Source organism: Bombus flavifrons, chromosome 8 (genome assembly GCF_040668555.2).
Source record: "Bombus flavifrons isolate JBK064 chromosome 8, iyBomFlav1_principal, whole genome shotgun sequence".
NCBI lineage: Eukaryota > Metazoa > Arthropoda > Insecta > Hymenoptera > Apidae > Bombus > Bombus flavifrons.
In genome coordinates, this window is record NC_138449.1 from 9051810 (window position 1) to 9077847 (window position 26038).

The 26038-nt window shown below is 38.3% G+C and overlaps 1 long non-coding RNA gene across 7 annotated transcripts in view; it reads left to right on the forward strand.

The window, feature by feature from the left end:
* LOC138182727 (uncharacterized) overlaps positions 1–26038 on the forward strand; it is a 482518-nt gene that overhangs the window by 419771 nt on the left and 36709 nt on the right. The window contains exons 4-5 of one of the 7 annotated variants that reach the window (XR_011173887.1): positions 17464–17663; positions 17721–18123. The exons of the other annotated variants lie outside the window; for them this stretch is intronic. This is a non-coding gene — a long non-coding RNA (uncharacterized LOC138182727). Of the gene's footprint in view, positions 1–17463; positions 17664–17720; positions 18124–26038 lie in introns of those variants that run through there. 7 annotated transcript variants of the gene reach the window in all.

Genomic DNA, 26038 nt, shown 5'->3' on the forward strand with positions numbered 1-26038 from the left:
TTTCTAGATAAATATTTCAACAAGTCAGAAAAAAGTGCAATGAACCTAACTGGGCTGCAAGGATACACGTTTCACCGTAGATATACGTACGCGGATATACGTAGCGTACAATAAATTTGTAGGTTGTTTCGTATGCAACGTGGAGTCGAGCCGCGTATCAGGACATCTCCTTAGCAGAGTAGACAAACGTGCGGAGGTTCGCGTAATTCGTAGTATCAGTATCAGTCATCATCGACAATAACCCGGAAACAGCGAGGCAAGTGACGCATCCTATGAAGGGTAACAAGATAACGGCGATGTCACGCAGTCGGTACGGCGGTATTGTTCCATCATTTGGTTCGTCGCGGTATCCGGGACAGAGACTGATAGAACGTCGACGATCGTCGAATACAAATCTACGAGCAACGCGAACAGAGCTGCTACTAGGTCGTATTAATGATCTACCGGAGAATTACTCGCCGCGCACGGTCACGTTCGCCATGTCGCGTCGTCGTTTCTCGACCGAGTCCCGGGAAAGTATAATTCGAGCTAACGAGCGCCGCGGAGACTATGGTTGCGGGGTGCGAGTATTCTGACTCAGAAGAAAGGCAGAAGTAAGTAGAGGAATACGCGCCGGAAGAGGTGAGCGAACTGGTGCGGAGCTGCTGGCGACGTGGTAGTCCGGTGGTATGGGACACGGGTAGGTAAGTAAAGTCGGCGGCTGTATCGCGCTTAAACTTGGGGTTAATTCCCCTCGTTACATAGCGAAATGCCAGCGCACTTTCCTTAGCGATCGCACCGCTCAGTCGCACGCTTAAGACCGCATTGCGGAATAGGCACCACCTCGTGCATAAGAAATCCTTTTTTCTTTACCTTTGATTCCCGGATTATTCTACTGTCTCAGTTTGTTGTGTATATTTTGAGGATCATGGTCGTAATGCTTGCATTTCTGACGACGATATAGCAGATAAGTTATGGAGACCAAGTGGTATACATGGAAATCGGTATACGTGTAGAACGCGTGAAAAGTAGATCGATAGGACGATTAAACTAAATTGTGAAAATTATATCGGTACGGGCGTTGATTGTATCGTCGCGTTTTATGAGCTGTTTCTTTGCTTAATCGAACTGTCATGTAGTAACGAATGAAGTTTCTGAAATCTTTCTTTATACGCAGCGCAAGTGCATTTTGTAGCGGGTTTCAGCTGATTTCGAGTAGACATGTACGAACCGTGCAATCTTTCTTTATCTTTGTTAGTAGAAAAATCGTATAGTAGTTTTCTGTGTTTGTATCGTAGTAGCTCGTGTGATTATGTAATTTCTATCGAGTTGCATTGTTTTACGAAAAATTAACTTACTTTTATCGTTGTATTTTTTCTAATCCCGCGGCTAGCAGGAATTGAAATCTATATTTAAAAAATGGTAATCTTACTTTGTTTTAATAACAACTATTATGATACTTCGATATAATGACAACCGAAAATCCAGCAACAAGCTAAGTTTATTTATCTCGGAACAGTCAAATCTCTGTTACAAGGTTTCAATATTCTATGGTATAATTCAATTACTTTGCCACATTACCAACATCATACTTAAATATAGTAAATACAACACTTCAATCACGACACGTTCGATTTCTATGCGTCATTGACTAAAATACGAAGGAAGCAGGCAGCGATGCGAGCAGAAAAGGGGTGCAAGTACGGTATTGGAAGTGACGAGTGAATGGGGTTGGCCTGGCACATTAGTTGGCGTATCCAAGTTCCAGGCATCCAATCTATTACGACCAGTTCGGCATTAGTAATGTGTCGACGGTAGTGGCGAACTCGGATATTCTGGTAGGGGTTGTCTGAAAAGGGGTGGAAGAAGGTGGCTGCCTGCGAGAGTCGTCGTTGCTGGATGGTTAGCGCGAAAGGTAGAAGCTAGGTTCCCGAAGGAGATTCGGTGGCCATGAGTAGACGGAGCGGCTGACAGAGATTCGACCGGGGAGCAGTAGGAGGGGGCCATGGAGTAGGCGAACACGACATCAAAACTTGCTTGAGCGAATCTAAACTAACCGACTAACTCTCTGCGTTACGGTCCGCGATATACGTCGCAGCAGGGTGGTGAATTGGTGGCTGCTGATGGTGATGGTACATATACGAAATGGAGGCCCTGTGACGTGAACCAAAAGTGAAAGGGAGATAGAACGATAAGACGAAAAGAGGGAGAGAGATGGTGTTAAAGAGGAGGGAGCACGTATCGAGGGTGTAAAGCAGGTAGATGCAAGAAGCACGACTAGGATGGGGCCAAGAATCAGAGAAGAAAGGAAGCAGCTAGAAGGGGACAGTATGTACGGAGAGAGCAATAGAGGAGAATGTGAGCTAACTCGCGCGTATATCTCAAAGCATGTATAATTCTGACCGCATCCTACCAAACTATGACATATTCGAGCATTAGCTATTCCAGCTGGATCCCAATACCTTCTCTCAACCTCTGGCAGACCCTTGAGCACGGCGGTCTTACTTCCCCTAACCATTTTGCTTCTCTCTACACCTACCGATCCATCCTTCTCTTCTAAACCGCATTCTAACACCCCTTCCACCTCCCCCCACTTGCTACCACTGATTCTCCCGCAACCAAATCACGACGTGCACCGCGAACACGGCTTGTGACCGTCAACGAGCGAACTTTAACCGTATATAGAATCGGGATACGCCGCTAAGGCGAAGGAACGCGCCGCCGTTGCTTCGAGACTGGATGGTCTGGAAATCTCGAGCAAAACTTATCCTATCCGGCGTCGACGCGCGGTTGCTGTCGCGCCATACGGCTTATGACGTGCGGCGAAAGTATTAAGAAACCCTGTATAGATATCCGCGCGGTTCCACGCTGTCTTAACCGCCATCCCGCTCTTCAGTATCGGGAAGAAATTGAAACAAACAGCTGGAAGGTGGGAAAAACGACGTGTGGGTTGGGGATAAAGTTGCGAGGCAACGATAAAACAGCTGTAAACTCCATGAGAGATCAAGATAAACGGTTGCGGTGGATGAAGAAGGTGGATGAAGAGGCGCTCGTAGAAAGCGAGAGATAACTCTGGACTTACCTTGCCCGGGAAAAGTCTCTGGTTGAGGGCTGTTAAAGCTGCCAGTGCGGCTTCGTTGTCGGCGAACTCAACGAATGCGTAGCAATCACTTCCTGGTTATAAGAGTGGGTAGGAATCGCTTTGTTTTTCGCTTCTACCAAGTACCCTCTGCCTGCTTTCCTTTTAATATTTCACTCTTTCTTTGCGTACACATACAAAGAAATATCAACACTTTTCTTTATATTATTTCCACGATCGAAGGGATGAAACTATTTTGAATCTATGGTTTTTATCGAAAGATTAAACTCGAACATTTGTTTCATTTTGCTATTAATCGTATGCATTTAATATTTGTCTCTAATTATGCGTATAATATAAATTCATTTTATTTGTAATATATAATATATATATTAGGTGATATTAAGCGAAAGTCAGACACAATTTTTTAAATGGAATCGAAGAATAAATCGAAGAACTTGTAAGCAAATAAGTATACCTTATCTTGAATTACATAGAAATGATTGTATCTTATCACGCTCGATGTTGCGTATCCACAACAGTATATTTTAATAGATTGCTAATTAATTAAACGATAAATGCATTCGTTCTCAGCCAAATTGATCTCGAATTTTAGTACATCGTGTCTTTTTCACAAAACCAATCGAAAAGATATATTTTTATCATCCATAATTTATTAAGAGGAATTTTTCTTCTAGGGATGAAAAAATATTTCGTTCTGAATGACTTAAATATAATTTTAGTCTTAACTTTGACAACTCGGGATCTTTCACGCCCTATATTTCCAAATCCATATGTGTATGCACGCGTGGAAGGAAAATAGGGTAGGTAACAACGTGGTTGTTAAGGGCATAAGCTCGGTAGAACAATTGGGATTTCTTTCAGGAGCCTAGCGCAACGATGAAATGAACCGCCTTCCGTGGCTACTGAAATCAGACAAATGCTCTCGCTGAATGAACATCGTAAACCTTATCACGCGAGTTTATTCGCAGGAGGCATGCATATCGCGTTCATATAAATATAGACACGCGTGTGCAGTTGATGATATGTGACGTTCATCTGCAACCCTTCAACAATGCCGGAGTCCTGCGTTTATCACGAGGCAGCGTAATATAACGGTTTATCGTTCTCGCCGGCATCAAGAGAAAGGCGGTAAAGAGAGATGCTGTAAATTTTATTAACGTTCACGGTCCAAGCACCATTGTTACAAGATACAGATATATTTTCCAAGAAATATGTTCGCTATGGTTACAGGTTCCCTTTATTTTCAAGGCAATGAAAACACTGTGGAATATGAGGCGCGGTCTTTGTCTGCAAACACAGAGAAGAACAAGATGAACGCGGTATAATCAGAACGATAAATTAAAAAGTTTATAGTTAGGTCAATGAGAAACTTCGAAATCACTAAATTAAATTTTTAATCGGACTTCTGGCAATTATTTTTGGAGTTACAAGTAAGCGTGTCCTATATTTTCTGGAATGTTTTCTAGAAATTATTCATCTTTTCGAGAAGTACATGTACTATATGCATTTTTTTGTGTTCGTTTATTCGTATTTCGTGTTACTCTACATATAGCATCATAGAATATAAAGTGGTTAGAACTTACGCGTATTCTGAGTTGTTCCTTCTAAATTGTACCTTGTAAAATAGATCACTGTGCATAATTAATTCTACAAAAAAATCACCGACACCTACGCTACAGTATACTCAAACTACTTGACAAATGAAGACTACATGAAAATACGTGATATTTATATTATAATATTGATTTATAAATGGTTACGTTAAGTAAAAGATCAAAGATTATTTATGATTCAGCCTATACACAATGTGGAAAGAATTCATTCACATTAATGAATTTTTAAAAATTACGATCCAGGTACTTTATTATCGAAATACTTATATAGATATGCCTAATGCGATTTGTAAAGCCGTTGAAAAGGTATCATTTCCGAGAACGTGGAGCGCAGTTGCGGTCCCGTGCCAGGAACCGGCAGTACTTTTGCGTCGAAAAATACGTAATAATGGAAAAACGCAGCTGGGCGTAAGTTAATTACAAGTAGCTAGTCGCAAGGGCGTTAATTACTTATTGTAACTTTCGCGTTAATTGCTAGCCGGTAATTGCTTTCGGTAATTGGCCATCCCCTTGCCTCGTTTACCTATGTAATCTCGATAGCCACACAGAGAGCTTATGGCCACTAAAATTTCCAAATGTCCGCCTAGGCTACTGTTCGAATCACGCGTTGATCGTGGATGCCCTTTAACTTCTCGTAACTCATCTTGGTGGTGGCGGATACGAAACGGAAACACACAGGCGAACGACAGGTCCAATGAACAGTGGGAAACCCGGACGTCCAATTTGAGAAGTTAGCGCGAGATCGAGAATTACTGCCAACTTTCCTAATCAGCTCCACTCAGTTTTCAATTCCTTTAATCTAATACTACTACATCGATTTACTGATCAAAGGCGACGCAGAAATGTATTCTAACTGGAGCGAAAGTCTCGTGTTTGGTGTAGTACGCTCGATAAATGAAACTCGATCCAAGAGCGAATTTCGAGGTTTTATGATCGAGTTTTATAGCGTGACAGAATAAACATTTTTAATAGCTTGATAAGCTCGAGGCAGCTAACTCTATCGTTTTTATTTAGGTCTTTGATAGTATCGTTTCATTAAAATTTTCCTTTCATAGCGATAATAGAAACATGATCAACAATATGAAATTTATGTGTTCAACTGAAATTTTAATCAGCAGTGATAGTAATATTACGTAAGCATAATTTGAAGTGTTTCACTTATGTTATTTTAGACGATAAAGTTTTCCTGTCTGCTACTTTAGTTTTTCGACTCTTGAAACTGTTACATCTTATCCATTTCATTGTCAGTTTCATTAATTTTATACTCAAGAGATGTATTTATTAATTATTTGGAAACATATTCACCTGGTCGCTAAAAACAATGCCATATTAGTATTACATCTTCTTTTGTTATCTAAGTATTTGAAATGTTTGAGTTTGTGAATATCCAACAGAGGTACTATATAAATATAATATTAAAATTTCAGAGGAAAATTTCGGTATTTTTAACCGAACTGACAGATCCTTTTATATCTTCCTCTCGTTTTTGAATGCGTTTTATTCCCTGGAATTTTTCATCTCGTGTACGAGCGTTAGTTAACAGACATACGGTAAAAACAGCTTTTTGTCACGCGAGTAAACATTATGTACAATTTCATCAATCTTGTTTCGGTTATCATGTTTCAACTTCTGTTTGAATTTTGTTACGTTCTCGCTTTAATCGATGGGCGCTTGTCCCTTTCACTGACACGTCACGAATTTCCATCCTTTTGTATCTCTCACTTTTCTTTCTCAAATAACTTGGAAAGTTTTAAAAGCGTACGACGATCACCGCGTAGAATTTTAAATCGCCAAGTGTAAATTGGGATACACGTTTTAATTGTGCCAGACAGCGGGACGATAAAGATTTTTAATGAATGCTATTTAACGCCCTTTCGATGGTAGACTGCTTTTTACGTGAAAACTATTCGGCAACCCGTTATTATTTACGAGCGTTGCACATTATCCAGAAAATATGTGATATTTGGCGCCGTTCGTTTCTACCGTCCATTAATCTCACGGACGAAAATTGGTTTGCATTTCGAAAATGTACCCCTCCCCTTCATCCCTTATGCTGGCAACAGTACTTCGATTCGTCGTTTGTCAGTAAAATACGATATAAAATTACATCCCCACCTCTTTTGTTACAAGCTTCATGTTACTTCGTTACTCCTAAAATTTCGTCGATCGTGAATTTAATAATTGGGTGCTATTACATATATTATGTGTTAAAAAGGATCAATAGAAAGTGTCTTTGCTTTCAATTTTACACTCTATGTACTTTTGTTATTGAATCTTCGGTATTTCGATTTGTTTCAGTTTCCTTAACTTTACAGTAAAGTTAGATGCATTTGCACTAGGACACTGTCACTTGCTTGCTAATTATGTCACTTTAATCAGAATTTGTAGATACACGTATACCGGTCTCTTGAAATGCAATTAGAAGATAATTCTTAAGAAAAGGAAATATTTACAACATCTTCACCCTCCTGCTCGATCGTAAAAAGAAATATATACACCCTGCCACTCAATTTCCGCCGCGACTTCACCTTCGAGTTCCATCCAATTCACCAGTCATTGGTTACTCCACCTATTCCCGAAATCAATTTGTTCGTTTCACCGACTAATTTACCCGACTTTCTCCGCGAACAATTCGTCAAGTTGTTACTTAGTCGATCGTTTCCACTGTGCTCCCTTTGGCCACATGAAAAAAATTACGTAGCAACGGAAAACAACGATTCGAAGGTGCGTTGCGCCGGTTAATCAAAGCGTCGACGACTTGAGTGGTTCCACGGATAGTTAGCCGTCGTGCTATATCCGATTCGAAGGGACGATGACGCTCGGACCGGCGGACAATATCGACAGATATTGACATAGCGTTGCAAGGTGCGATCCAGCTGCCTGCATTTCGGTGACGGCGGTACCACATTAGCCTCGCTGTTTGTATTTGGACAGAGGGAAGCGCTGGACATTGTAATTAGGCACGACACATCGCGCCCCTGGGACCAGCACCGGGTACCTCCTCCACTCCAGCCTCGGTTCGCCCTCGATCATCCTGTGTTCTGTCCTACGTTCCCCAAGCTGCCTACTACGACCCGGTCAGCCGTTAGTCCCAGAAGCAAACTGGTCATCTACCGATCAAGAGGAAAGGGTAAACGCGCCTCCTACACGGAATTCATCTGGTCGAAGGGAGAAGCTGTTAAGGGCGGTCGAAAAGGGGCAAGCTTCCGCACGCTGGAAGAGGGTGGCATGCTCAACGTCCTCGTGGAATGTAGCCCCAGTGCGCACGTACTTCATTTCGGTTGATTATGCCCATTGCTGACCGCTAACCACCGGCTACGCGTCTGAACCTATGGTCTGAGCTGACTAGCCTTTCCTGCTCTGCGTTAGCTCGTGCTTAACGATAGAGGACCGAGATAGTTGTTGCGTCAACTACTTCGATATCGATACCACATATGTGACCGAGTAGCGTAGCGAACGTGTGTGCGATCTATGGATGGTGGGCCGTCGTACGTTCAGCGCACGTTAAATCACTCCCTAATGGATGGACCCGCTAATCTCTGATAGACTGCACGCTACCGTTTCTCCTCTTGTCCTCTTCGTTCCATCCTAGCTTAATACGTTTCCTCTCCTGCTAGATTTCCTCGCATCTCTACAACCCTCCTTCCTCTTCGGATCGTGAGCACTGTGTACTTATGGTACTGCTGTTGCTGCTGCTGCTACTGCTGCACCAGCTGGGATCGAACATGCACGCATGTGTTGCGTCGTTAATTTTGCCCTCCGGCCGGTGTCCGTGCCTTTTGTTGCCAGTTCGAGGTTGTTCCCTCGGGATTTACTGTGTTGTTCCATTATAACTGCGCGCCTTTTTTTCGTTCTGAGTACGAAGATTTTGGTTTCAGACGATTACTGCCGCGCGTATATGTAGTGCCATGCGGTGCTATATGTTAAAATACTTTACAGAAGTATCTCCTTGCGAGAGGATACAGGCATGAAATATTAATGCCGGAGTAACGAGAATAGTGAAATGCCAGGGGGAAAATATTCAAATGGTCAGGATTTCAGATTCAAGTGTTTTTTGCAAACATTTAAATGGAAAGCCGAAATCTACGCCACTTTACGCCATTGTACGGTACATTTTCGCTTTTGCACCCGACTTTGCAAGACTTTTAGTTTTACACTACCAGAAAGTAGTTGGAAGCTCCGTGTTTTTCTAATATTTAAATGTCAAATTATTATTGGGCATTCTTATGTTTTGTACCGTTTTCATATACGTACCTTGTGATGATCTAACTTTCCTCTTCACGAACGTACAATTACAGTCTCTGTATTTTTTGATTCAATATATAAAACATGTAGGTATTTAACTTTCGAGATGTGCATCAGAGGTACAATTATGACGGATCCTGCAGAGTTCGTAATAGCTTCCACGTACCAATTTCGACAACAGTAGCACTGAGTATAATTGATCGTCGTTCATGGAAATTCTTCAGGGTCGGTTAACGACGCGCGGAACCCTTTGCCAGGAATTTAAACTGCGATCAACAGTTCAACAGCGGCGAAATCACACGAAACGTAGGAAATAAGGGAACGTTAAAGCATACGAAACGCATAACACAAGGGAAACGCTTTTAAATATAGAACCGTAACAGGGGGCGAGGAGGAGGAATGGACGAAACGTTCGAGTTTCATACGGCACAAGCCGCAAGCTTTAAAAGCAACCACAGAGGACACGGAAATTTCAGAATAAAATTCCGCCCTGGACTGCGTCACGCGATGCAACATTCCACGGAGGTTCGAGAATAGAGAAGAAAGTTTCGCGCGCTCGGTGTACCGCAGTTAAATACATATATATTTTTTCCCAATTTTTTTCCCTGTCTACTCGGTCCTCCAATCCCTCGTTCGCCCATCCCCCTGTGCCGGATAACAACATGCAGCCGTACCTGCGAACAGTCCACTGTACTCTCGTCATGAAAGGTGTATTACGTGTACCTTGCAGAAATTCACGCAGCTCGCAGAAGAAACTTGGCGTGCCAGAGAACGGTAAATTTTCACTCTATGCACAGCGAAAGAGGAGAGGGGGACGGGCGAAGGAACTTGCATAAAATTTTATGAACAATCAATTAGCCCTCAGGAAGCTTCGATAATCCGTCAGGTCAATTTGCACGGTGCTTTGAAAATCTTCAGACTTCCGCTCACGAAACGGGGCAGGAACCGAGACGCCGTTATAGAGAGGCATAGTAGGTTATCTTTATCGCTATCGCGTTTTCAATTTTGAGAACTTCTGCCACGCAAACTGGGAACGATTCGGTGTCCCGTTTACATTCAGTTTATCGTGCGATTGATAATCATCGATAGACCAATGAATTGCACGACGCTGTTACGTATTGTTGTATGGATGACAATGGAAGTGTCTTTGTCCGATGTCTCGATAATTTCAATGGTCACAGTAATTTCAGTTGATTACAAATGAGATAATTGCTGGAAGACACACTATCGTTCGTAAGTTTCTGGCGATTTTGGCCAGTTTGTAATGTAAAATATACTTTACAGGATTGTTAATGATATACATAAACTAGTAACAAATAGTACAGGATTGTTAATGATATACATAAACTAGTAACAAATGAATGAAATTAAATGAAATACCTGTCATAGAGTATTTTATTATTTTATTCATCTACTGATACATTCACTGATTTGAAATGTTATTGCTTGAATCAATCGTGGTAATATATTTAATCACGGCATCGCGACATCTTCCTTGCAGAACTTGGAAGCACGCCATTCGCGATATATCACGGATACAGTACAAATATTTTCAGTAACTTATTAAAGTATATCTCTAATCGAAACGATTGAACGAGGATTTTATCGTAGCTGGGTGACGACGCACGTTAGCAAAATGTGGGTCTCGATTTGATACGCGAGCTTGGGAACCGACCCACTTTCCACGACGCCTTTCTCGCTGCAGAAAGAGTGAAATCGAGGGTAAGATGGCCAAGGGTGGATAACCTGATCTGGTCAGGCGATCTTTATTGCCGAAAATCCATTATTTTCTCCATTAGATCGCTCGGCCCGATCTTCCGGCGCAGACATTTTCGTTTAGCAGTTTTTCTTCCGATTCACGTCGTTTATGACTACCAGTCGACTCCAGCTTGATCCCCATCCACCATTCCGCGTATTCTGCGCCTCGGACTATCTCGCACCTTCGATAGCTCGTTTCAAGCCGGTAAATCTCTCGTCGATCTCTCCGTTCCTCTGGCATCGCGGTTTCCACGCTTTTTATCGCACTCGCTTACCATCACCCGTAAGCAAAACAGTCAGTGCATCGCCGCGCTGACAGCTTAAAGCGGAACGTTTTATTCCAGGCCGAAAGGAATCGCCGCCATTTCAGATAAAACAGATGGATCTGATGGAATTTTATGATGGCATCGAGGATTTAAGGGAAGTTGTGGGCGATGATTACGCGTTCATTCGAAATATCGATTTTAAGAAACATATTGCTGGATAGTTCTGTTATATCGCGATTGTATTCTATAAATATTTCATTATTTATTTTTTGACGTGTGTCGTGTTATATATTTATTTCGATAACACGTGGAAAAATACGATAAGTACATTTTTGTTAATTTTCTGACCTTTATGTCACTTGATGATTAGATTTTATCGTAGATAACATTGCTAAAATACTTAAGTAAGATTTCAATCAGGTAATGATTTCAATCACGAAAAATATTCGTCAACAGTAAGAGGAATTTCACGTTAAGAAGGTTCAGAATGAAAAATAAGTCTACATTTTAAAAATGTTATTTACTGTTAGCAGAATAGATGGTGCCTGGTTAGTATTTTCGAAACTTTGTTAATCAAAATATATTGTCCGAACCAGCCACCATGGTTAATCAGCTAAGCGGTTAACACACCAAACAGGTTAATGAACTAAATAGGTCAGCCGGTCAAATTGATTAATCAACTGAATTGGTTACCTAATTAAGCACATTGATTAAAGCCAGGCAAATAATCGCGGCCATATTTTGTCTTGTATCATTACACGAGTTTATTATTGTAATGATCGACAATATCTATAAAAGCACGAGTGTTGCTGCTATTAAATATTACTAACGGCTATTTCAATCTATAATGTGTTTTTTTTTTTTTGTGTTCACTTCAAATGTTTAAAGTTCTGCTTTAAATGTATATGAGATCAGAAAAAAGTAATCCATTATATCCTGATTTTGACGGAGTGTACCTCCTACAAATTTATTTTCGGTTTTTAAATAATTCAGGGATGGTCACGGTGGTTAACACTGTTTACCGTATGTCCGTCAATTATTCATTATTAAATTATTTGTACATTCAATTATTGATTATTAGTAGAAATTAAATTTGGTTTATAGGGGAACGTAATGATCGAAAGTGATCGAACGATCGCAATTTGACATATATGTGGATATGATTACGAGGATTGAAAAGCATAAAAATGTTGATTAGAGAATACGAAGAATCTGCGTTGTAACAATTTGTAGAAATATTTTAATTTCATTTTTACAAATAGTAATTACTTTCATACTACATGTAACAGTGCTAACGTTCATCGTAAATTTTGATACATAAATTAATAGTATAAAGTTATTAAAACAAAATTATTAAAATACAGAAGAAGTAATACTGTTATAAAATACTAGCAAATGCCAATTAATTTGCACAATTAACCGATTAAATTGATTAAGTGTGTTCTATAAATCTGTCTAAGGTGTATTTCATAAATTTGCATACGCCTTCATGCACGTTTTTATATTAAATATTTTCCCGTAGCTTGAACGCGTTCGTGATAACATAAAGCTGGGAGCCGTTAAGAGCTTCCACGTTGTCCTTAATGCAAACGATAAAAGTGTACCAGGTGATCCTGTAAGCTTTTATGTAGCGGCTCCAATGTGTGATATAAAGTTAATAAATTACTCTGCAAAAAGTTACTTCCTGAAATGTAAACCTCGAATGAAGGAAGAAAACACAGACATATGGCAATAATTAATCGAATAAATAAAACTTTTTTATTACCATATAATAAAAATATAGAATCTATTTAAATTGATAACTTTGATATTTGCAATGTTTCGCGATACTTTTATTTCATAAAACATTCTATGTTTAAAAGATTACTCAAAACTCTTTTAGAGAATGGAAAAGTGCTGGGTGTTTCAAACTTGAAATTTCATGAAGAATTTTACAGAGGGTGTTACACGTACAATGAATAATAAAAAATACCAGAACAGATGAACTTCCGCTAAAATGTTATGGACATATTTCACTTTACATATTTTGTCTGAAATAATAAATGTAACATAAGCGTAGACTGATCGTTATATCATATATGTATGTATAATTCCGTCACGTTTGTGTGTTATAAAAGATGATAGAATAAATGCACATAGTATATAGTTCACAATAATGTAACTTTTCTTCTAAACATTTTTTCTCTGCAAACGAGTTTCAAAAGATCGACGTACTCATAACAATTTTCTATGATAAACGTAGAAAAATCTTCATAAATCACTGTATATATTTTACAGAACTACCAAGCCAAATAAGCCAACATTCCTGTTGCACATATATTAACATAAAACGTTCTTCTCTTCAACTTGAATGCATGGAAAATGAACAAAAGGATACCACGCAGAATACAAAATGTCTCATATTTTAAAGTAAACTCTTCCATTTTATCCGACATTGTACAACATTCGTTAGCGTCGATAGAAGCTCAAAGCTTGATGAAAATGAAAATGTGCAAGGGTAGAAATGGAATCTAAAAAAGGGGGGGGGGTGGAAGAAAAATTCGTTGTCAGCATGTTGGAACCTCGTGTCGCGAAACAATGCGTTGGTGTAATTCTTAAAAATCGTCGAACATTTTCGACGAGCGCGGAATACGGAACGAGGGAAGAGCGGAGGAGAAGCACGTCTCGATGGTGACTAGATATTCCGCATGTTCTCGTCGGTGCTTGGTTCTCATTCATCGTCGGGGCCCTATGAAAAATCTCCGTGCGACGATATCCGGAACGACAATGTATCCGACGACTGTGGGATGCGCCACTAGGGTGTAAAATATTATGAAAATACGTAATGGCTGATAATGGTTAAGCCACGGATATGAACCTGGAGCCCGGTCGGTATTGCCCCTCAGGAAACGGACTTTTATGGGGTTTTTACAACGCTGTGTTACTCGACGGATGCTACGGGGCCGTGCATAACCTCTCGCCTGGCTACAGCTTCGCTGCAAAGCGCAAAAAAGAGTAATGAAAAAGCCGACGCTGCCGTTTGAATGCTGTGTTATGGACTGTATCTAAAATGGGTCTCTTGCGAGTCTGCCATTCAAGCCACCGTATTGAAGTATGCAAATAGGCGTGCCCCGTCCACAGCCGGAACATACGAGTCTTTGCATATCTATGCGTGCTTACTTTCGTTTTCGCGCCTTTACCGAATCAATCGTCCTTCTTCACCGTCGACCAGCCAATATCTTTCTTTCTCTTGCAAATGCATTGTCGACATCGGTCAGAAAAATTGGCACTTTTATAGGAGATTGTACAATCTCGTTTATAAATATCAGAACACCTGCTGGATTCGAACGAAATGTGATAATTAAGGACTGTGCTTCGCCGATGTTGCCGTAATTGTATTGATAATGTGAAAATCGTATTCGTTGATAGAAACGAGAAAGAAAATGAGGCTACTGTTTATGTAAATGTCTTGTAGCTTCTATGTATATCTTTGGAGTGATTTCAAATTACACCAATAGAATAATAGTCGCGTTTCATTACAGTGTTAATTAAGTTTCAATACGTTTTATATAATGTATATAATGGACAGATGAAGATTGGCGATGGCAAATGTCCAAGGTGGTAAATGTCAAAGGTGGTAAATGATGGAAAATGTACAAGTACTTTGTATACGTAGTAATGAAATAAATTATAGGAAGTGCCAAGTAACGCAATGATCTTCAAAAAAACGGCGTTTAAAATTCAGTATCGTCATTAAAAAGATGTAAAAAAATTTTAACGTTTCACTCTCTATCTCTTGAATCAGCTGTCAAAGTTGAATGTTTGCGACTTTTATCATTGTAGCTGTATGATTGATGTAAAACGGAGCTCTCCATTTTATATCTATAATCTGAAAGGCATTCCGTTTCAAGCGTGTCAACTTGTTACATTTGATATAGAAACGCTATAACAGTATGAGAAAACGCTATCTGATCTATAAATTATGGAGAGTCAGACTTAGTAAATTTATTGATTTGGCTTCTGGTTAAATATCTCATTATTGTCACATATTCCAGGAAAAGAAACACGCGTTAATAGAATTGTAAAATTTAATACCGTTACGAATATACTATGTAGCTGCACTTTCGTTGAATAAAAAAAGAAGGGAAATTGAGAAAGGAATATTGCATTCTTATGTGATTTCAGGGAACAATTTGGTAATTGTTTCAGGTCGTTAAGTAAGGCTATTTTATAAAATTAATTAATATTTTACGTTGCTTATATATGAATATCGCAGGAGAAAAGCACAAGTCACATTTTAAAACTCAGTACATTGTCGATCAATTTCATGTTACCAAAATTTTGCTTATGTTTGATTTTATTTCCATTTTCGCTTTATAACCCTAACAAGCTTTTCATTTTTTATTATATCAAGAGTCACTCAGATATCACTTAACTTTCAGTTCGTAAAACAAACTACAAGAAAACGTGTAATTTTTAAGATTAATGATTATATTGAAAAGTAACAATAATTTCTTCTATAAATATTTCAACAAAAAAGAGTCAAATATGTCTACATTATCAGATTGCGGATTTTTATGCGCTTTTATGCGAAATTTTAGAATGCAAAAATACATAGAACGCCCGTAATGTGCAACAAAATATTAAGTGCCCAAAGTATAGTATTCCTTACAATATTTAGCACAATATATTTTTAATCTTATTGGTAAAAATATGAATTTCGGCAAATATCCGCAATCAATACGTTATTAAAGCTGATCCACAATTTCTTACATCTCTCAACTATAAAGTTTATGGCGCGTTCTAATTCGCGTCTTCCGTTTCCTTACTCAAAAATGGATTCTCCCTGCTTGTATTTCCTCTATCGGCTTTACCAAAGAGCCGCGATCACCTACGTAGCTATGTATATAGCTGTTTGTATATCTTGGCAAAGTAAAAAGGTCGGAGAAGGCCGCTTCGTAGCCGCTTCGGGGCCGTCGATATCGATAAAAGTGTCGCTGCCTTTTCCACCCTCTTCCTCGTTTCTCGATCCTCGCTACCTTCATGCTCTTCTAGAACTTGCAACAGTCTGCTTGGCACCCCAAACCCCTGTCAGATCCCCGAAATCTAAATGATTCGGTTATTTCTGGAAGGTTGCTGGAGGCGTTTCTCTTCCAGCGGCCTCGCTGCAAAGTGATTTCCCTCGTACTGGTAATCCTGAATTCGATCGATCGGTTTGGTTGGTCGCGTGAACCAACAACACGGTGACGCGAGGCTGGGTCATGGAAAAGTTTTAATATATCTGTACGGGATAAGCAAACAACGGTAAAAATTGAACGGGGAAAAGATTGAGGACTGGATTAATGTTCAGATGCTCCATGAAATTCATTGACCTACTATATATATATTTAGATTGTCTTATCCTAAGAATTTTGTACGAACATCTTTAAAGAGATGAAACGGTGGGGTTGTAAGATAATTTTACTTATTAATCAAATTATAAGTATAGTTACTTACGAAACTATAGCGGAGTGCTGTTGTTCTATTTTCATTTCACATACCTAGAGAATACACAGTTTAAATAATACATAGAGAAGTTAAAACAGTACACTATACGCGTGAATATGCATCAGAGTTTAATTAATGCACTAGATAATCACACATCTGGCTTTAAATACACTACACAGTTATATATCAGAGCACAAACAGAATCACAGTATATAGAGCAGATAGAGAGATAGGGTTTAGAAACACATATGTAGAGTAGCATAACACGTATTAATAAACAACTACTGTCAATAATCTTGCAATTCTACACGGTTCAAAGTCTGCCAATACTTGGACGATCCTCTGAGTAAATTAATCGGTACACCATTTGCAACTTTTACGAAACTCGAACGATCTATTTATCTTCAATTCTTGAATACATTGTTTTCAATGCGTTAAATTATGAATAAATTTCGTTTGAAAATAAGTCGGTTATTGTAAGAAGATATGCGTGCATTATTAATAATAAAGAAACATCCAGAGATGTAACACTAACTTTCTGAAGAACTTTTGCTGTGTGTTAAAGTTTAAATGACAGAAGTCATGAGAAGAGATATACTTCTTAAAAATTGGAATTATCGTGTGTAGTAGCATCTAAGGTATTTACATATAGCTACACATTAGGAAATTAGTTCTTCAACGTATGAATATAAGTAGATAAATATTTTTGAGCCTACGTATTTTCTAATAATACAGAAATACCTTTTTATAAATATATTGTATGACAAAAAAATACAGCAAGAATTAATGTACAAGTATTAATTAAACTTTTAATGTTGAACGCCTATACTTCAAGACATGGGTCATATCTGATTATCGTTCTTTTAGTATAGCAGTTTAATTAATTTTCCATTGACCGTCTCATTTTGCAGAATTGATAAGAAAGAGAGACGCTGAAATATCTTTTCTTCTCGTCCAACCGAGAATTCATTTTCTTTATTGAGCCATATCCGCGACGTAAAGTCTTAATTTCGTTCGGTGGTGGTTTTGGCAGAAAGTAGTGCGATATCTTACGGGCGCGCGGAACGGGCCAGGTATCCAGGAATAGGAGCAGAATAAATAAAGAGAAACAAGAAGAATACCAGGAACGTGCGGAAAGCGTATAGGTGGTCAGTTTCTGGTGTCTGGTACCAACGTGAATGCCAACATAGGCCTGAATAAGAGGGTGGATTTCAGAGGCTTTAATATGAATAGGTATACCACTCTATATGTACTCTATTTCACCTACTGCAGCTATCGCGTATGATATAGGTAGAGGGTAGGTTGTGGTCTTGCGAGAAAGAAAAGGAGAGCCGATAAGGAGAGAGGAAGAGAGGAATGAACATACGTATATATTTTTCAGGGAAGAGGGCCAGCCAAACGCCTAGAATTGCCTCGCCTCTTCCGTGTTGGTGTCCACTACGATTCATTACCTCTCTATTCATCGACATTACCGACGGTACGTTCTGTTGGGTCCTCGAAAATCACCCTCCGCACCATTTCTCTCCTACCATCCCTTCTCCACTCTTCAACGTCCTTTGACACTTGGCCCTGCATCAGCTATCTCCAACGTCACTAGAACGATGGCCTTGTTCTACCTTTATTCCTAATGCTGATCAATCAGTGGACAAATAAAATAAATGTCGATGTGGTTTCGACAAATGACAACCAGGTCTGGGTAAAACTTTATTGTCTATTTTTGTTTATTATTATTATTATTGTTTTAGTATGGTATTTCAGCGAATTACCAGATTCATCTTTATTGTATTTATTTTAGTAGGTATTAACCATTCCAAAATATTTTCCTCTAGTTAATCCTTCTTTTTAAACTATCATTTTCATTATTTATTCTTTAGGAATATTCGTTCAAAAGATGAAAGTTATAGCATACACTGTACCGAATCGTCATAGCTATCGTTTCAATTTTTGTAAACATATGTCTTAATATTGGATAAGTTTTATCTAAGTATATATATTTGTAGGTATACTGGAATTAAAGAGATTTCATTGACCATCTATTTTATAAATTTGCTATCAGATACATAAAAGCGAAATTGATAAGATCGAAGTGAACTTCACGAGATTAGATAAATTTCATTTACCTATTTGTGTATTAAAATAGTAACTGGAATTACAAAGATCAACACGAGTCGATATTTTTTAACTGCAGGTTCCTCCGTGACTGCAATTTGCTTCCAACAATGCACAGTATCTAGTAGCACATTGCAGTGTGCCAGTGATATAAATATATTTCCATGTGTTACGCGATACGTTTTCCCGTTTTTCATGTTTTCATATTTCGAACGCGAACTGTAATACACGGAATACGCGTGTCTGCATACATACGTATTGAATTATATTCACGTATTATTTTGTTTTCCCGTTGCTGCTAATAGGCGCGGCTGCTGAAAGCCTCTTAATTTATTATGAGCGTCGTGTGTTGAAGCGGCGCGTACATTATGTACGATTTTTGGCAATTGAACATCACATATGAAACACAGCTACTAAAAGCAACCATTACGTTTTCGCAGTTTCAGCCGCTTTTAACGAGAGTATAATTTAACGTATCGACACGCTTGCAAATGGCCTTTGAATTTTTAGTATTCGCAATATCAATATTATACGTTGTAAGATAAATTTTTCGTTTCGTATGATCGCGTTTCATTGTAATCAGTGAAATTATTTCGCTTATCTGATAGGAATTTCAACTTCTCCACTTACTTACGCGATATTTAGGCCTTATAAAATAGAATAAGTAAGGAAGTGTAGAAGTACGTATTAAAAAATAAAAAAACTGAGACTAAAAAAGAAATTGAATTTGAGGACGAACTGAATCATTAATTAACACAAAAGTGAGAACGCTGTGAAAAATGCGCTACAAATTTAAAATGAAAAATGAAAGATTGTAAAAATTTATTTCTCTTTATGGATGAAAATTTTTCGAATTTTACTTCATACATTTTAATTTCAAAAGTTACATCACGTTGCGATATATCTAAAGAAATTAAATATATATTTATGTACATCCATACAAGAATTTCCTAATAGAACGTTCAGTTTCGAAAATGATAATCTAATCAAAGTTTAATATTTAGCATACCAGTGTAAATGCCGTTATGTTCAGTTCCTCAGCAGTTATTCAAGGCGCGTTTCGTGCTCCTCGGCGTAGCATAATGAGATACCTTTTGAAAAACGTTCCTGTACACGAAAGAATGTCATGTATTAGCTAGGTATGCGATGTAATGGTCACATTATACGGTATATTGTGTTTCTTCAAGTTTATGCCCACTAGAGATAATCGAAACGCCAAGCTTGTGTATACACGTAAGAAAATGACGCCCTTAACCAGCAAGTAGAATAATAGATTATCGCAAACAACGCTGTTTATGTTGTTCGCTAGCATTCTCCTGTTCACCATGCGCAACCTTCTGCAACAGCATAATGAACAAATATTAAAAACTATAAATTCATTCATTATCTCTCTCATTCTCCTCCATCTGCAACCAGCACTGTTTGCCGTTCGCTATTTTTAATGAAATTCACACCGCCTTGGCTCTTGACTTCGGCTCGTTTTTTCCTTAGCTCCATAAAAGTCTTTTATGTAAACAGGTAATGAAAGAGTTCAATTTGAAAATTGATTTCGCTTATTCAGTACCTTGGTAGAATCGTGGCTACGTATACGTTCAAATGTTTCACGATCCCGATTTGATTCGAGTTTCATAAATCAGAAATTGCTGAATTGTTATGTACAGGAGAAAAATGACTTTTGTGCGAAAATATTCCTGTTATCATCGTGAGCGCTCGTTTTTTAAGATACAATTCGAAGTGTAATTAAGCCTAATTAAGTTAATCGCTATAATTTATATATTCTGCGTGAAGTTTCTCGCGTATTCGTAATTCATTTAAATGTTATTATTAACTCCGAAAGGAAAGGATAACAGAAAGTGATATCCGGAAGCAAATCACGCTTATGTCTATCATAGATGAAATTTCATCTCAGCATAATTTTATATTTTCCACATTTAGGAATTCACTATTCAATTTTACACGAAAAGTAGAAAAATTATTGTTTGTCACGGTTAGGAGCCACAACACGATGGTATTACACATAAAATTGGCTGAAATTTCACGCATGATAGCCTTTTAGTATTAAATATTTTTCAATAGTAATTGACATTTTAAGAATCTACTGTAAATCGTATCATATTCAAATCCCTAGAATTAAAAGTCAGAAGAAACGAAGACACGAGTCGCGGTACTGTAGTTGATGGTCGATTACCGTCGAGAGGAAAGCCATTTCTAGCGTTAAATATTCATAACGATCAGTGGAAAGTTTTCGAGTTTCGGAAAGAAAGGCGCGCCGTGAATTTTCCCGAGAAAATCCGTCGGCGGAGTGTGCGGAGAAAATAATAGCGCGGTTGCCCTCTCCCGTTTTAAACGATCGAATACGTCCGCGCCACGCGACGAGATTTATGCGTCGATTATTTATCGCGTCCCTTTCGTCGTGGAAAATAGAAAATATGCTTAAAAGGGAGAACAGGCCTCTCTTGCGCACGCGTCCCACGACAACAAGCTTGCGATACGTATATTTAAAATCTCATTTATATTGTCCTTGCTATCTATCGGTACATAAATTTACCCATTGAAAGTTTTCCCTACCTGTTATAGAAATATCGCGAATTTTTCTGGAAAATGCGCACGGGTAAAAATGTATATAGGTAAATATGACAATTTGATATCCGTACTTAAGGATTACGTTCAAATCGTATTTGATATTGATGTTTCTGTAAAACGAACGAGTCTTTTAATTTTTAAGGATCCTGCTGTCAACCCTTCAAAAATGTGTGTTAAAAAATACATTCTTCTGACTTATATACGCTCGTTATTAATGTGCGTTCAAAGTTTGTCATCATATTCAGTGAGCGAAAATATGCGTTGCAGCTAAATCTTCTTTCCTTATAATTTTATAAAATTGCGTCACATCCAAATATGTCTATTGCGTTATGATATATTTGTGGTCCCTTAACTTTCGATCGTGTATTCGCTAATTGTTAGTACCTTCTGCTTTGCTTCTACGTCTTATGAACATTCCAGTTCACTTCTGAAACCGTTTCGGATCTGCCCTGAAGAAGTGGACCGGAATGTCCGTGAAACTTCGGAGCGAAACGTACAACGAAGAGAACGATCGGAACTGATAGAACCACAAATATGTCATCTAATAAATATCGTGAAAATTTAAAATCTAAATTATGTCATCCCGAAGTCCTACATTTCTTATCAGTCGGAATGGAACAATAGACTGCACCTGTGCTGGATTAGCAATATAGTAAATCCATTAAGGTGAACCAAGAAAATTGGCTTTCGACGGTGTACGGAGCGTGTCGTTAAGACTCAGTGAGACGTAAATTTTGATGCTGAATTTTTCTTCGAATCGATAGCTTCGGCAAAGGCACTAACCGGTCCGCGAATAAACGGTTCTCCTGCAATCCTCAGAATTTATTGACGCAAACGCGGTTCGGTAGATGCCATTTTCCTTCGATAAGTAATGCAACGATGTTATAAAGGACACTCATAACTTATTCCGACAAGTCCACTCGTAAAGGCGGAGAGACGCGGCCCAGCGGAAAAGGGAAATACAAGACGCGGAAATAAATAAAGGAAGCCGATCTAACGTGCTTACGGAGTAAGGTAACCGGTTTGAGATGGTTTAAAGCTGGGTCGCCCAGGGTCTGGGTTCAGGTGGTGTTGCAACCAATATCGTAAATCCAGATCGACTTTGAGAGAGAAAGAGAGAGAGAGAGGCTTTCTCACGCTCCCCCTCCCCTTTACAACCGCTATGCCGCCTTCTTTTGCATCTGTGCAATATCTTCATAAAGTCGTCGATAGGATTATGAAGCAGCGGATTCTACATGAATTCTACGAATGGCCGCGCAAAGATGCTGTTGCATTCGATTCCGAACATCGCGCAAATTCGGTACGACGAACAGTAACTCGCTCGTAGAATACTTTCCATATCTTTTACATATACTTCTGCATTGTTTCTTGTAAGTTCCATTCGTTCCTTCATGGTTATATAAGAGCTTTGGATAGACGCAGTGGGATCAATGGAGAAGTAACATTTTATATTGGTTGAAATTGGAACGTATTCCTTTATCATCACAGTGACTCATGAAAGTATTTGAACACTTTACCACCGAATGCTTTTATAGATATATCATGTGTATTCTGCGATGTAAATACAAATTCAAATTACGTAACGGTGGATATTTTCTTAAAAACGTTTGAAACGAAATGTTGGAAAGAAATCGAAGAAGCTGCAGTATCCTTCTGCTCTCCCGCAGAAAGGCAAACGTGGAAAAGCGTAGTTTTTGTTGCGAACCCGTCAATTTAGAAGTCAAGCTGTACCGAATAGAAGAAACGTGGAAACAATTTCACAAATCAGAGAAATAGAAACGAATGTGTTATTCGCTATTGCACGATGACTATTGATTGATTGATAGCGATTACGCACCTTTGTTACGTTATTTTGATTAGCTGTTTCACTCGCTGCTCATTTATAGCACTTTGTTGAGAAAATATGTCGGGGATCAGCCGACATGGGCCTGGCATGTGACTTTGGTGTACTTTAATTTACTTTGAAATGTTTAAACTATTGCATTATCAAGCAAATTTCAATTTATACGCATGTTTAGAAGAAATATAAATTTTTGCATTGATAACGACGTCTTTTAAGTTTGTTCGATCTTCTAGATTTTTTCGTTGTAAACTTTATCGCTCTTTAAACTTGTCGAAATAGATCTTCGGCGATTCTGATGAATTTTAATGGAATTACACTCGCCGGATCACTTATTGTTGTGTATTGTATTAAGAATCTCATTTATATAATATCTGATATATTTGATACGTATATAAGATTAAGTGATAACGATGATTTTGATACAATCTATTTTGAAATCACTTTATGTTGTCATTTCAAACTTAATATTTGCAATAATACACAAGGTCGACCAATTTACTATCCCAGTTCTTACAGTTATCGACAAAATACTTTGTTTCTTCGAGCAAAACTTTTATAAAACTAGCAAATAAGAACGAAAGAAATATATGTATATTCTAAGACACAAATTGATATATAAATGTTGCAAGTTTAATCATTTTTAGTATTATTATAGTAACAGATATATCGTAATAAATATATTGTATTATAAACGCTATCCGTTTCTGAATGCTTCCAAAATATATTTTTTACTTTACTAAGCAATCCATTAACAAGTCATTTAAAATTTTTTTTCAGATTACTAATTATAACCACTAAGAAGACATAAAAAAGATGTAAAAAATCTTGTTGATATCTTGTCTACTCATTTATTAACAGAAATTTCTCATTCCCTTGTACAACGTGAACAACGACGATTTAGCAAAAAAGAAAAAATGTAATATTTGGTATCGATTCGTCAAATTCAAACTACCAGAGAGTAACATTTAATATTTTATATCGCCCAATATTACTTCATACTCAATATTAACGAGAATTCCTTCAATTCTCGTTTCCAGACGAAAACGTGTATATTTTTCCACAGTACTGTGCGTATAACATTGAATATAATAATGCATACCGGTTGTTAAAAATCGTTTCCCACGAAAACTGCTATTTCTGATGCATGTTACAATATGACAAAAGTAATGGATGTTTCATCTATAAAAAGTTTACATTTTCCCGTAACAGATTTTCCAGCCAGCTAAAAAGTCTAGACACGGAAATTTCAAAGCTGGCGAACACAGAGGAACGGCGACGGTGGTTTTCTGAGCGCACGGAAGCGGCACGTACATCAACGAATCGTAGGCGCACTAGTATAGGCCAGAGCAATTCCTGATATCGTGGCTGTCGATCAATCGATGCGTGGGTTTCAATAATCCAGCGGATTGTTATCGGTCCCACACATAAAACTCGGCCGGAATATCACACGACATTCCGATGATAACCGATCGAATTTTAATCGGGGACCTCGTCGAATTGGATAGCTGACGTGTGATCCTCTCGAAAATCCACGTAAAACGCGATATGCCAGAAATCAATCCCCGATGTGTCATCGTCGACTTTGGCCTTGCGCGTAGTATTATATAACGCTATACTATTCTCTATGTGTCGAATCAAAAACTTTCAAACAGTACATTGTGCCAGGCTTTTGTTTTGTCTGTTTCTCAATTTCCATGATATTTTGCCTTACTTTTCAACATCGTAAAATATCATAGATCCCATGATTCTTCGTAACGACAAGCCCAGCTTTTTATTAATTATATAACAAATAGGAATTCGTTATATAAAACGACACTGATACCGATTATATGAATGAAGTTGATAAAAGAAGCAAAAATTAATCTGCCACCTTATATAATGTAAATATGGAAACGCGTCCACGCGCAGTATAATACTTTTTACGAACTGTTTTCGATAATCTTGCGCAACAACAATACAGTTGACGCAACGTTAAACGTTAATTAAAGAAAAGAAAAAAACAATCAATCTCTTGGTAAAGTATTCGGGCTGTTCGATTCCACTTCAGAGTAAAGAAAAACCTACTTGAATAACAAACGTAACTGATACGACCGGACAACATAAATGTATTAGTGTCTACTTGATATAGATAAGAAAATTATTCTAATTTATCGAAAAAATTTGGAGAGAAAATTTTCATATAAAATAAATAAGCGAGTCGATTGATTAACTAGAAATGCTGCGTAGAAAAATGTGATGCGACGAAACGCGGGCGTCGGAACTTTAGAGATTCAGTTATTTACGAAGTTCATCGCGTTAGGCGACCGAAACCTGGGGGCAATCCAATGGCGAGTAATTAAAACTCGTGTTACTCGTCTGGTCGGCTAGAAGTGGCTTGGTCGTTGAAAGCGTTTCTAAACTGGCCGGTTTCGAGTTTGCGCCACTGCGACTCTCGAACCAGGAGGAAAATTGTTTTCGGTCAAACGAAGCATTTATAAGCCGTAAAAAGCCCGCTGTCGCATTCGGAACGGACGATCTATTAAATTTTTATGAGCTTTTTGTCGGAAAGCCCGCGGTGCGTCTGACCTGCACGTTGAAAGCTGTCGTTCACCTCCCCTTTTAAGTTTGCACGGGTGAATTGCGTTGAAAAAATATGGATTAGAAATCGAATGAAATACTACCTTTTGTTTCGTCCGTCGACGTTCTCAAACTTTCTGTTTCATTTGACCTCGCGAATCAAAAATGGCAAACAAATAGGAAAATTTCAAACGTTTGTTAATCCCTTCAGTAGTACAACCAGACGCGCACTCAGACATTCAGCTTCAAGTTCAAATCATTTGAATTCACCGGATATTTTGAAGCGCGCTTCGAATCAGACAATTTAAATAACTAATTCGAGAAAACGAATTTTGTCGAATGTAAATGTAAGATATTTTTCTCCCAAACAATGGTGTAACCAAATTATCTCTTTCGAGTTTCACGTTCGTAAGTTTAAATGCACGTAGAAGAATTCAACGTTTTAGAATGGTCTTGCAGTTGCAAGACGCAGTATACTAAATATCCAACGTTCAAATACGACTCAAAATCCGTTAAA